A 12,411-nucleotide genomic window follows, 5' to 3' on the forward strand; every position below is an offset into this window, starting at 1 on the left:
GTGGAAACTGGACTTTTACTGTCAGTTAACTCCCTTGCCTAGAGAAGATGGTCAATCAATGGCAACGGAATCACTTGTGATTTATTTACAGTTTAGTTTTTCTAAAATTGTTTATTGTCTAAATTATTGTTTCGATTTTTTAAAGAATTTATTACTTCAATATCTTTTTGCGTTTCTGGGGGTTGAAAGGTCAAAACGGGTGTGCATATTGTGTAAATCCCAGTAGTGTGGTGGCCCGAAAGAGCTGAAATGCTCCTCTTATGAGAATATCAGGCCACTCAATTAGATAAGCTACTCGTTATTTGACCGAAAAAGCCAAATGTCCTCTTTATATTGAAAAATTCCAAACATGATCCCGCACGAATTATAAACATCATTTGGGTACATATTAAGCACTAAAGTAGACTAACAATCAGTCTGCATGGATTTTGTCTGGGTATTATATATATTTTCAGGTACAGCTGCAAAACCAGATATTTTAAAAAATGAAAAATTATGAGCCTGAATAGTTTTCAAGAAAAACACCCTGCAACAATGAAATTTTTGTGGCAAACTATTTCTTTCTTTTCTGAGGCATAATTATTTCATAGACAATTTATTTATGTATGCTAAATGAAGCAAGTCTAGGTTTTACACACGAAAACTCTCATTTCACTTTGCCTCCTTCTAACTTAAATGAATTTTATTTTTTCTTTCAAAATTTAGTCAAACTGAGATACGATGCCGTAGTTTAACATGGATACCCCACTTAGACACAGTCCTTGCTCCGTCCGCTTATTGCTGAGCGCCAGGCAGGGGAAAACCAAGTACAATCTTTTGACGTATTTCGGTATGACGTGGCCAGGGGGTCGAAACACCGACTTTGCGCTCCCGGCTAACACTCTATCCACTACACCACGGAAGTCGGTACAAAAACAAAATACATCGCCATAGAACATGCATCATTGAAATGTGGCATGAAGGCAAACGACTCCAGATAATTGATTTTTACAACACTTTGTTGAACTTATATTCACGAACACGGTTAAAGCTCGCATGTGTGATATTGCCGCGTTGTGCGTGTGCTTGCGTTTGCGTGTGTGCGCGCGCGTGTGAATAAGGCTGCATATCTTTGTAACTGCCTCTGTTCATTGTATAGAAAGTAATTATATTCGACAAAAGGCCTTCAATGAGAAAATATTTATTAGTGTAAATTTCAGATAACTGGTTTTGGGTTTCACATTCGAACAGCCAAGTGACAAAATGACGTATGTTACCCGCTAAATACATCTCCACTGGCGACGAAATGTTGTCCTTTAATGTTTTTCTCGTCTCTAAATTAGAAATTTGTCATATCCTATAATGAACCTAAATTAAGATATATACAAGGATCCTACATATACACAGCAGTTGAATTGTCGTATATCTAACTGGCCTAATTATGAAATCAACACGTTTATCTCGCCCGTACCAACATATGTCTGTTTCCATTGTGTGAAGTAAGACCTGCTTTATCTGTTGACGCATGCGTATAAAACTGATGACATATCACAGTAGCTGGGGCTCATACATACATTTACTAAATGCCAGGAAGCTGGTTTGCATTTTCCCTATTCAAGTTGCTATTATCACAGGGACTGACGATAAAGAAGATACTACCAATATGTTTTGGGGATGGGTGTCTCAACCAGAACAACATTATCCTATGTAATAATCCGTCTGCCAAAAATATTGATCTGGTTTAACAAAACAACATTGTGTGTTTGGTGATGTATGATAGGTGGTATTGTCCAATGATGATGATGATGATGATGATGATGATAATTTCTGGTATTTTTCATGCTATTTTCTTACGCTGGGTTTCCTTGAGATATTTACTGAATCAATAGATTCATCATTTCTTTTTAATTTTGTATCAGACAAAATGTGACACATGCATGCCTATATTTGATGTTTGATTATATTACCTGCATGTAATACTTTCATATCAAACGAATTTTGAATTATTTTAGAAACTCCATCGCAGGAGATTATTTTCTTGGTTCAACAAAAATAGAAAAGTGAGTTTATCTCCTGTAAACAACTGTGAAGCCTCAAAAATTGTTGTCGCACTTAGTTTTACCTTGAGGGCACGTACAAACATAGCAGAATTATCTCCCTTAGTTAATACTTGTCGTTTCTCTTCCGCAATGTACCTTCAGCGCGACTTATTCAGGCTTTGGTGATCGTCAGCGTGTTATTGGCTGTTATTTCCTCGCCGCCTTTACGCTAGTTTCCATGACGTCACGTGACGTTCTGAGACCCGAAGGGAGAATGGGATTTGAGTTTTCATATTGGAGGTTGTTCGTTAGTAATACTCTCATACCGTTATTAAATGTTCACTTGATCGCACTTATCGTATAAAGTAGAAGATGTGCATATGTTGCTTTTTTATATTCATTAACTGTAGTATTTATTAATCATCTGTTCGGAATTGGGCTTCAGCATGTACCCCTTCACTGAGCCAATCCCCCATTGAAAGCCAGCCCGACATGTTGCGCTTATAGAAAAGGCTCGGTAAGAGCCTAAATTTCGGGGGTTTCAAAACAGTATATTAGAAAACGACTCTACTACAACACTGGGGGATTTCTATTTTATACGGAACAACACGATCCAAAACCAAAGAAGAACATTGTGGCGAAGAAGCTTGTGGTTTCCGACAGCCAGGCGGGTCATGGTCGCTGCGGGAACACCTTTGTTATAACCAGACCTTGTCGATCCCAATTCTAGACCACTCGCCTGCCTACAGACTGTAGGACATTTCAGTCAGAAAGGTAAGAATACCCTTTTCGTTTTGAGATATGATTTCTCGATCGTCATTTTAAAAAATTTCGTGTTTGATAGGCAATAGATGGTGGCGTATGGTGTTTTCATTCGCCATCAACACTGCCGATCGCCTCGTGTTCCAAGGACGTGAATTTAGTCTATTCTGTATGTTGGCAAACTGTGTAATTAAACGTTTCCTCTTCCCTATTTCCCTGTAACTGTTTTTTTAACACACACAAAATGACGAAATATGTCAATTTTATGACGGTGTTTATAGTAAAGAGATCGAGGTCGATCCTCATCAAGTGATTCATGCAGAGGCCAGTCGATGATATGTTGTGATGTAAACAGAGCTCAGAACAGCTGATCATGTTCCTGCCGCCGTATCATTACAAGGCATTTCTCATCACTGCCAAGGCCAAGCACAACTGTTATAATTTTGTCCTTTTATTTAATTCATTAATTCTGCAACATATGTCAGATTAGGTATTTATTAAGTCATGCATCAAACCTTTTTGTAAGAGATGGCAAACGTATGGTATATCATTTCTGCTGGGACAATTTTGTGTGAAAATTATGAGACTATTACAGCCCAAAATGTTCTCAAGTTTTGTGTCAAAGACTATGATAATGTTACCAATTGTGTATGTAGCCATTTATTATTGCATTTGAGGTCAATTCTTAATGCATACATTTTGAAATGGGTAGGTGTCTATTTGTATTAATATGTAGGAGGCAACTGAAGTGGGAGTGTATGTTAGGTTCTGCTGGATTAGAAATTGAAATTCATGTTTTAGAAAAAAAGATGTGCGATAAAAACATTGAAAATAGAGAACAAATTTGGGGGGGATTTTTTTATGAAATCTAGTATACCCAGTCTTCACTACAATAAAATATGCCACAAAATATTCATGGACCCTAACTTTTTTGTTCAGTTTTATAATTGTTAGATGTTTATTATGTGTTAATTGCTTTCATTAACTGCTGCGAGCATACATTTCAGAAGTCACCAGGATTAAGGTTATGTCATAATCTGATGTGTATTCAGTGTAATCAGGGTCATAAGATAAGCAGTAATTACTGACCACTTAAGGCACAGGTTACTATGGAAACTCTGATGATTGTTTTTACAACCCTTCAGTAGGTGTAGGTTCCTTCGACGGTTTTTGAGGAGAAATCTGGTGATAAGCATTGAACCCCCCAAAAGTGGTATGGTTCTGTCCATATTGTCTGTTGCCAACTCAACAAATTTACAATAAAAGTTACATATAATATCATGTTATTATGATTAGTATGTACTATTGTGATGCATTGATGCCCTGTATCAGCATTTATGTTGTGCATTGAAATATCTGCAATAAGATGCTTACTGTTGTTCAGCTGGCACTTATGTGCCATGAGGCGATTGAAAGAGTTATGTCCCTTGTCAGTTGATTGTTGGTTTGGATCCCAGCTTCACCGTGCCTCATACGTTTCACCAGAGAAACACATCACTCTCATTCCATGTGAAGCCCAGGTGCTGGGATATAACTCAGATACTCTTCAAAGAAGCATTTAACCTCACTTGCTCACTCACGACCCGTGAAGGTCTTCAGTAACCCATGCTTTTCGTAAGAGGCGACTAGGCGATGGGGATCTCGCTGACTTTATTGATGCCTGTTATGGTATCCCAATTGCGTGGACCGATGCTCATGATATCAATCACTTGATAGTCTGGTCCAGGCTTGGTGATTTGCAAACTGCCGTCATATAGCTAGAATAATGCTGAGTGCGTTGTTAAACAACAAACAAAACAAATTCACACTAACTTACTCCAGGTATAGACGTGGCTACTAGTCTGAAACGAGTGAAAATCTAGAGGGAATGAACTCTATTTATTTCATATAAGCCACTAGTCAGAAATCATATGTGTACTATGTGGATAATGATCAATGGTGTCTTTCCCTGCACATGCCATACTGCAATACAAATTAACCTCTGTTCGCTTGGCCCACTTGTCATCTTGGAAATAGCAGCACATAAATTGCTGTATGTAGTTGGAGTTACTGACAGGACGTGTAGGCTTGTGCAGGGCATACGGGAGGGCTGCTTCCCCTCTTCAGCAGATAAGAACTTCAAACTCAGCAGTCTCTTCCTCTGTTGGCTCTGGTGGCTGGTGATAGAGACAACAGAGGAAATCCACTTATTATCTGCAATGTATAGGTCTGATTTGACAAGATGTTCCTAGTTGTGTATTATATTTTTGTTTTAAGCTACAACATGAACCCAATTGTGGGTAAAACGTGTGAAGCCCATTTATGGTATTGCTGGAATATTGCTAAAGGAGTCATAGAACCATACTTTTTCACGACGTTTAATATATGCAGCCCTGGATAAATTGAGACTAACATCTAGTCTCTGAAATGAACATATTTTACAGAAAACAGTTGTTAAATTATAGTTATAAAATATCATAAAAAGGAGCCGAAAGGGCTTTCTAATACTGCTGTAATCTAGACTTGCATGGGCTGTATTGAATATCTGTTTCAGGGTCTGTATGACAGGCTAAAGACAAATGTACTTTCTCACAAGTAAACTGGACAAATGATGATCATCTGTATATATGCTTCACAAGACGAACCTAGGGCAGGGTTTTACTTTGACTTAAAAAAGTGGGGGTGCAGGGGATCCCCTATAATTAATTTTAAGGGTCTTTACAGGCAATATTGAGGGTCCTGTAATGAAATGGTGTAGTGTACTCTACATTTTGATAATTTCCTTAGAGCCTGGAATGAATCAATGATCATGTGGACAGTAGTCATGATTGCTGGATGAAATGACAAACACCCGTTACTGCTCTTAATGCGCTGGAGGTACAATGCATATTATTGTGGGTCTCATTAGTATAAATTAAATATATTAGAACAAGTGTAGCAGCAATTATGTGCGGTGCAATATTAAAGGATTGAGTCATGTCTGTAACTGAAGAGTTTGGATGTAGCAGAGGGATAAAGGTCGGATGATTTGGATTACACAGATGCCATTCCTCACAAACAGTGAAGGCTACAGTTCTGTGTAAACAAAACATACAATTTTGGCTGTTGAGTAATCATTGATATCTGTGGTATGAAGTGAAACAAAACTATATGCAGTGACTAGGTATGTAACAATTCATCAAACTATCGGTGTGTTGCATTACTATCAAGATATTAGGGCTGGGAAGAGTCCAGATTTACTACCCGGGTACCCAATCCCCTATTACCCGACCCTACCCGGGTACCCACTGTAGGTCTCAAGAGTTGGGAACACAATGTCTAATTGGGAATAGTTTAAATGTAGCTCTGACAATAACTGTTTAGATACATGTATGAAACCAGAGACCACATAATAGATATATGGTCCCTTATGAAGTTGACTGAAGCTTTATCTTTACTCAAACATATACAAGACTTAGTCAAAAGGAATGTGTGCATCATCAGAAAGAAATGCGAACATTAGCGACTTGTAGTGTAACCACTGAGCTATAGTGAGTTATTGCCATTAAGCAATATGTCACGTGACTGACCACGGGTCCAGGTAGAACTGTGGGTGACTGGGTCCTATTCAGGACCCACCTGACCCAAGTACCTGAGTTACCCGTCCCAGCCCTACAAGATATACATGTATCGTATCATAATGAAGTGTATTACCTAGAGAATACTACTTATTTTCGTTACATACCATTTTTACGAAACGAGTGGACTTTCTATGGTAAGTTCATGTGTTTCGTAAAAATGGTATCTAACGAGAATGAGTGTCAGACCTCATGTACATCAAGCAGAATATAGTATTTTGCCAACTATGTTCACTGGGGATGTTGTGTATCATGATATCGATGTGTCGGTCAATTTTTAACGTCGGTGCCATACCGATGCAAATATATGCAGCGGTAGAAACTAACATTTTTAGTCCACTAGTCCTTATAATGATAACATATAGCAAAACCCTTAAAAATCGCATATTTCTACTGGTCCTTATGATACCTTAAGTATTGGGCAGTTTGGCAAGGACTACAGGACTAGTGCCAATTTCTAACACTGCTATGAATATAGATACAAAATTAATACCTTACTGGCACAGAAATGTTTTTGTGTATTGAGATAACCATTTGAAAATTCTGCTTTAAAGTTTTAATGGATCATCCCAGTTGATGTTTAGTATTAAATTAATTAATTGCAGATAAGTTTTATTTCTACACAAACAGAATAATTAATGTTATAATCAATATGTCTATATGTCGTGATGGGGCGGTCGGGTAGCCTAGTGTTTAAAGCGCTCGCTCGTCACGCCAAAGACCCGGGTTCGATTCCCGACATGGGTACAATGTGTGAAGCCCATTTCTGGTGTCCCCCGCCATGATATTGCTGGAATATTGTTAAAAGCAGCGTAAAACCATACTCACTCACTCGCACACTTTTTTCATATATTGCCCTTCAGACATGATACATGTATCAACAATAGTAATTGGCACTATTCCCAGATTTCTATATCGTCTTTGCCAAACTGCACTAGTTAAGGTATCATAAACAGTTTGTGACTTTGGCCACTAGTCAGTAGCCTGAGTCTAGTGAAGTTGCTTTAGGTCTAGTAAGCTTCACTAATAAAAGTCCATACATTAACACTGAGATCTACAGAAAATAATGTCAAGAGACATGCCCGCACTAGTAAGTCGCAAAGTTTTTCGCACAGACTGCCTAAGTATGAGTCGAAATTTGTGATTTTTAAGGGTCTTTCTATGTGTTATAACAAAACATTATGAGGTTAGTTTCTATCACTGTTGTTTTGGTCTGTATTGATCTGATGCATGACCTACTGATGCACCGAACATTCTAGATACGACCCAGTGGTGAGACACATCATGGACAAGAATGGTCATAAACATGATTAACACATCATACGTATGCACATGTTACATCTGCATATATTTGTATTATAACTGCATATTTGCAAACATTAAAATTTACATATGTGTGTGTCCTACTCGAGCCAGAAATCCTCAAAGTACAATGTTCAGATTTATGTACGTCCCTGTTCTTTTATGAGGATTTTGAGGCATCTATAGTCAAGTTTTTTTATGATGTTCAACATGTTACCCTCTTTGTGAGTGATGAGAATGCTTTTTCTGTATGATCAGTTTGAACGTTTTTGGCACCCAGCGTTAGATGTGAAGGTGGTGTCCTTGAGGTCCTTCAGGTTTGGATCTTGATGGCTATTTGAATCCATGGACCCCCTAAATCTTTAACTGTTGGAGTTAGGGCATTGACAAGACCTAAGTCTTAATTTATACACTGAAATGTGTTCACTTGTTGTGAGAGGTCTTCCTGATCCTGTTATTACTATGGTGGTGGTTACATTGGTTAGTATAGCTGGCATGTGACTGTCAGGTAATCCTCGGAAGTTCAATATTGAATTATGTCAGTGTCTAAAAAGATCAAAAGGAAAACAAGCTTCTTCCTGTTTGTATCATGTTGAAGGTTATTCTAGGAGGTAACTAATTGCTCAGATGTAATAGTTTGTTGCTATCACCGATTTTCCCTCCAAACTTTGGTGCGAGGCAAAATTATTTTTTCTGAAGTTGTTTATTAAAGAGGAGAAGCTGGTTGTATGCCAGCCAGGCACAGAGCAGGGCTTTGAGATGCATGCTGAGGGAGAAATGGTGGAATTTCTGGGCCATACTGTAGGCCCAGTGTGAATAAACATCAGCTCAGGGCCCTCCTTGGAAATGTTGAAAATGATCAAATCCTGTTGAAAGTGCATTGGAAAATGTGGCAGAATCACTACCATGCTCCATACTTGAAGTTCTCTCTTCAAGGAAGTTATTCTGTCAAGCCCCTTGTGAAGGTTTGAAGGGCGCTCCTTCCTCCCTTGGCTATTTCTGGTTTGTGGACTGTATACAATATCATGCCCTGGTATACCATTTATACAATACCATGCCCTGGTATAACACGTATACAATATCATGCTTGGGTATACCATGTGTACAATGCCCTGGTATAACATACAGTATCATGCGCTGGTATAAGATGTATACAATATCATGCTCTGGTATAAGATGTATACAATATCTTGCCCTGGTATAACATATATTGAGAATCATGCCCTGGTATAACATGTATATAATGTCATGCCCTGATACACCATGTATACAATACTATGCCCTGGTATAACATGTATACAATATCATGCTCAGGTATACCATGTATACAATGCCCTGGTATAACATGTATACAATACCATGCCCTGGTACACCATGTATACAATACTATGCCCTGGTATAACATATATACAATATCATGCTCAGGCATACCATGTATACAATGCCCTGGTATAACATGTATTGAGAATCATGCCCTGGTATAACATGTAAATAATATCATGCCCTGATACAACATGTATACAATACCATGCCCTGGTACACTATGTATACAATACCATGCCCTGGTATAACATGTATACAGTATCATACCCTAATACAACATGTATACAGCATCATGCCCTGGTGTAACATGTATACAGTATTGAGTTTCATGCCCTGGTGTACCATTTATACAATACCATGCCATGGTACAACATGTATACAATACCATGCCCTGGTATAACATGTATACAGTATCATACCCTAATACAACATGTATACAGTATCATGCCCTGGTGTAACATGTATACAGTATCGAGTTTCATGCCCTGATGTAACATTTATACAATACCATGCCATGGTACAACAAGTATACAATATCATGCCCTGGTGTAACATGTATAAAATATCATGCTCGGGTATACCATGTATACAATGCCCTGGTACAACATGTATACAATATCATGCCCTTGTGTACCAATTATACAATACCATGCCTTGGTACAACATGTATACAATATCATGCCCTGGTATAACATGTATACAGTATCATGCCCTGATTCACTAATGTCCTGGTACGTGTAATGATGTAAACAATATTATTCCCTGCTATACCATTTATACAATATCATGCCCTGGTACGCAACATGTATACAATATGGGGTGGGTGGGGTGGGGCAGTCGTCTGAGGACTGCAATTTGTCCTACCTCCCAGAGTGTCTAGTTGAGTATTTGATTGCTACACTGACGTCTTTGAATCATACATATATATGTGACTCACCTAAGAGCAAGAGCTGCCATTGTGATTATAAAGGCACAGAGTAATAAGTAAATCTAGAAAAGTGATAATGATTATATACTCTGGTATGTATTTAAAATTGCGGGTCACCAACTTCCGGTAACTTGGTTGATTGTGTGTCATCATACCCTGATGGTGTCAGATGTTGATCATGCCATCAAGCAGATTCTCCTTGTGTATGCTGCAATAGAAACTGACAGTTTTAGTCCACTAGTGCTACTAATGATAACATATTGCAAAACCCTGAAAAAGGGCAAATTTCTACTACTACTAGTCTTTGTGATACCTTTTGGGCAGTTTTGTAAGGACTATAGGACTGGTGCCAATTTTGAGCGCTGATAAGATCCGTGGTCTGTCAGCATCGTTAATAAAGTACAATACACCGTCAAAGGCTTAACAATCTTCCAGCACTAGCATTGGTCGAATCGTTTCAACTGGGGAACTCCAGATTAATTTTTAGTTTTTAGTGTTTCACATTTCTCTGGGGCCCATATTTTGTAGCTTTTGGCCCTGATGTTTTAACCTATGACCCCCACAAAAGTAAGTAAGTAAATAAATAAGGACTAATGACATTTCCTTGTGGAATTCAAAAATTACATTTGGTAGATGGCAACTCTTTTATAGCATGACCCCTATAGGTCCCTATTCGGCCCCAAATCTTCAGCAATTGTCAGCCAAAAAGAACCTAAATGGAAACTTTTCATTTCTCACTTCATGTTAATGTAGTTCAATTAATATATACAAATATGATGGCTTGGTCGAGGTGTATTTCACTAATATCATGACCAAGAGAGAAAGAGGTATTAATCCTTATTTTCTCAAATTATCATGTTATCAATATTGCATTGAATGCAATTATACATTTGAAGTTAAGAAGGTAATAAAAAAAATTTAAATCCTCTTCATAATAGAAAAAAAAGTGTCCCCAATTTGTCTGCCTATGGCACTATATTGGTAATCTCAGATAAATGCCTTCAAATTACGTTGTTTACGATAGTTTCTGTGTCATTTGTGCCAAGTGAAATTTAAATTGAATAAAAAGCAATTTGGCATAACATGAACTGAAGAGGACATGAGAACTGGATGGTACTCGTCTAGGACCTAAGTTTGTCTTGTGTTGTGGTTAATGTTAGGGTAGGAAGGATGGTGTCCACCATGATGGACAGAGTAGACCCAAGTGGCTCCTAGTTCTACGGATTCTACAAAACTTGACCAATGAGCTGGTTTAGTTGACAAAGAGGATTCAGAAGTCATGTGAGTTTTAGTCTCGAGTGGACGGTCCGAGACGTGGATTGATTGTGTGTGTACAGGTCTCCTACTGAGAATTTTAGATAGCACCAAGCTAAGGACCTTCCATCGCTTGAGGTTATTCATGGTAGCTTTGTTAGCCCCTCATTTGACTGAGGGCATTCCATCAATTAGAACTATTTTCATCCCAGTTTCGGATTTTCACAATTATTTTTCCAAATTGACCGATAGCCTCAAACTAAAATGGGTCATTACTAATAATCAAGATTTCTTTCTCAGCAATAAATGGTGGTCATGTTGGTCTGGTTATTATTCTATTCTTTCAAGAAAATAGTTTATCAGGAGAGACAATTCTTTGTTATAAAGACCACCCTTTTGTAATTTGCTCATTTGCAATGACCCAAAATGATCTGTCAGAGAAAATATGATGTTTTTCGTAGAATTATTATTATTTTTGAAAAGTGTGATCAGGCCCTCTGTATTCATCATAGATTATCTGAAGAGAGTGTAGTTATAATGATCCATATGCAAGGATCTATTTAGACCTGCTCAGAGGCCGATATTCTGCCCCAAATCTGCAGCAAATAGTAAAATGTCTGAAATTAGAGTTTAAAAAAATTCAAATTCATGTTAATATAGTTATGACTAATTTTTCTGGCTTTGTAGAAGTAACTTGTATATCACTGACAGTGTTAGAAATTGGCGCTAGTCCTGTAGTCCTTACCAAACTGCCCAATAGTAAAGGTATCCTAAGGACTAGTAGAAATTGGCCCATTTTAAGGGTTTTGCTATATGTTATCATTATAAGGACTAGTGGACAAAAACTGTTAATTTCTAACCCTGACTGATAACAAGGCCATTAAAGAAGAGGCTTTAATGCTTAGTTTGACATTATTGCACTGAATGCAATGTTAAAATATCTCCAAATTTAGGAAAATAAAATCTTCGAAAAAAATTCCCAATTTTGAACCAAAATATTTTACATTTTTTACTAATTTACCTGCCAAGGGCACTGAGGTTAGAATCCTAGATAAATCCCAGGTGTAATAACATTAAAATGTGTTAAGAATGCTGCCAAACTCAGGGTTTTGGCACTGGTTTATATAGTCACAGATTGACTTGTAGACCAGGGGTAGGGACCAGTGGTCATATCCAACTGTCGTTTCAGACTGGACGTTTATTTAAAATGTTTAGATTTTGGAAGAAA

At 37.8% G+C, this 12,411-nt stretch overlaps 1 protein-coding gene across 5 annotated transcripts in view; it reads left to right on the plus strand.

Annotated features, from left to right (window-relative positions):
* The first annotated feature begins 2,469 nt into the window (after window positions 1-2,469).
* The window catches only part of LOC124145835 (homeodomain-interacting protein kinase 2-like), a 63,832-nt gene continuing 53,890 nt past the window's right edge, over window positions 2,470-12,411 (plus strand). For all 5 annotated transcript variants that reach the window (XM_046515783.2, XM_046515786.2, XM_046515784.2 and 2 more), the window contains exon 1: window positions 2,470-2,792. The gene's annotated coding sequence lies outside the window, so the exon portion shown is untranslated. The remainder of the gene's footprint in view (window positions 2,793-12,411) is intronic.

This window comes from Haliotis rufescens, unplaced genomic scaffold, assembly GCF_023055435.1.
Source record: "Haliotis rufescens isolate VD_foot unplaced genomic scaffold, xgHalRufe1.0.p SCAF_6, whole genome shotgun sequence".
Classification (NCBI taxonomy): Eukaryota; Metazoa; Mollusca; class Gastropoda; order Lepetellida; family Haliotidae; genus Haliotis; species Haliotis rufescens.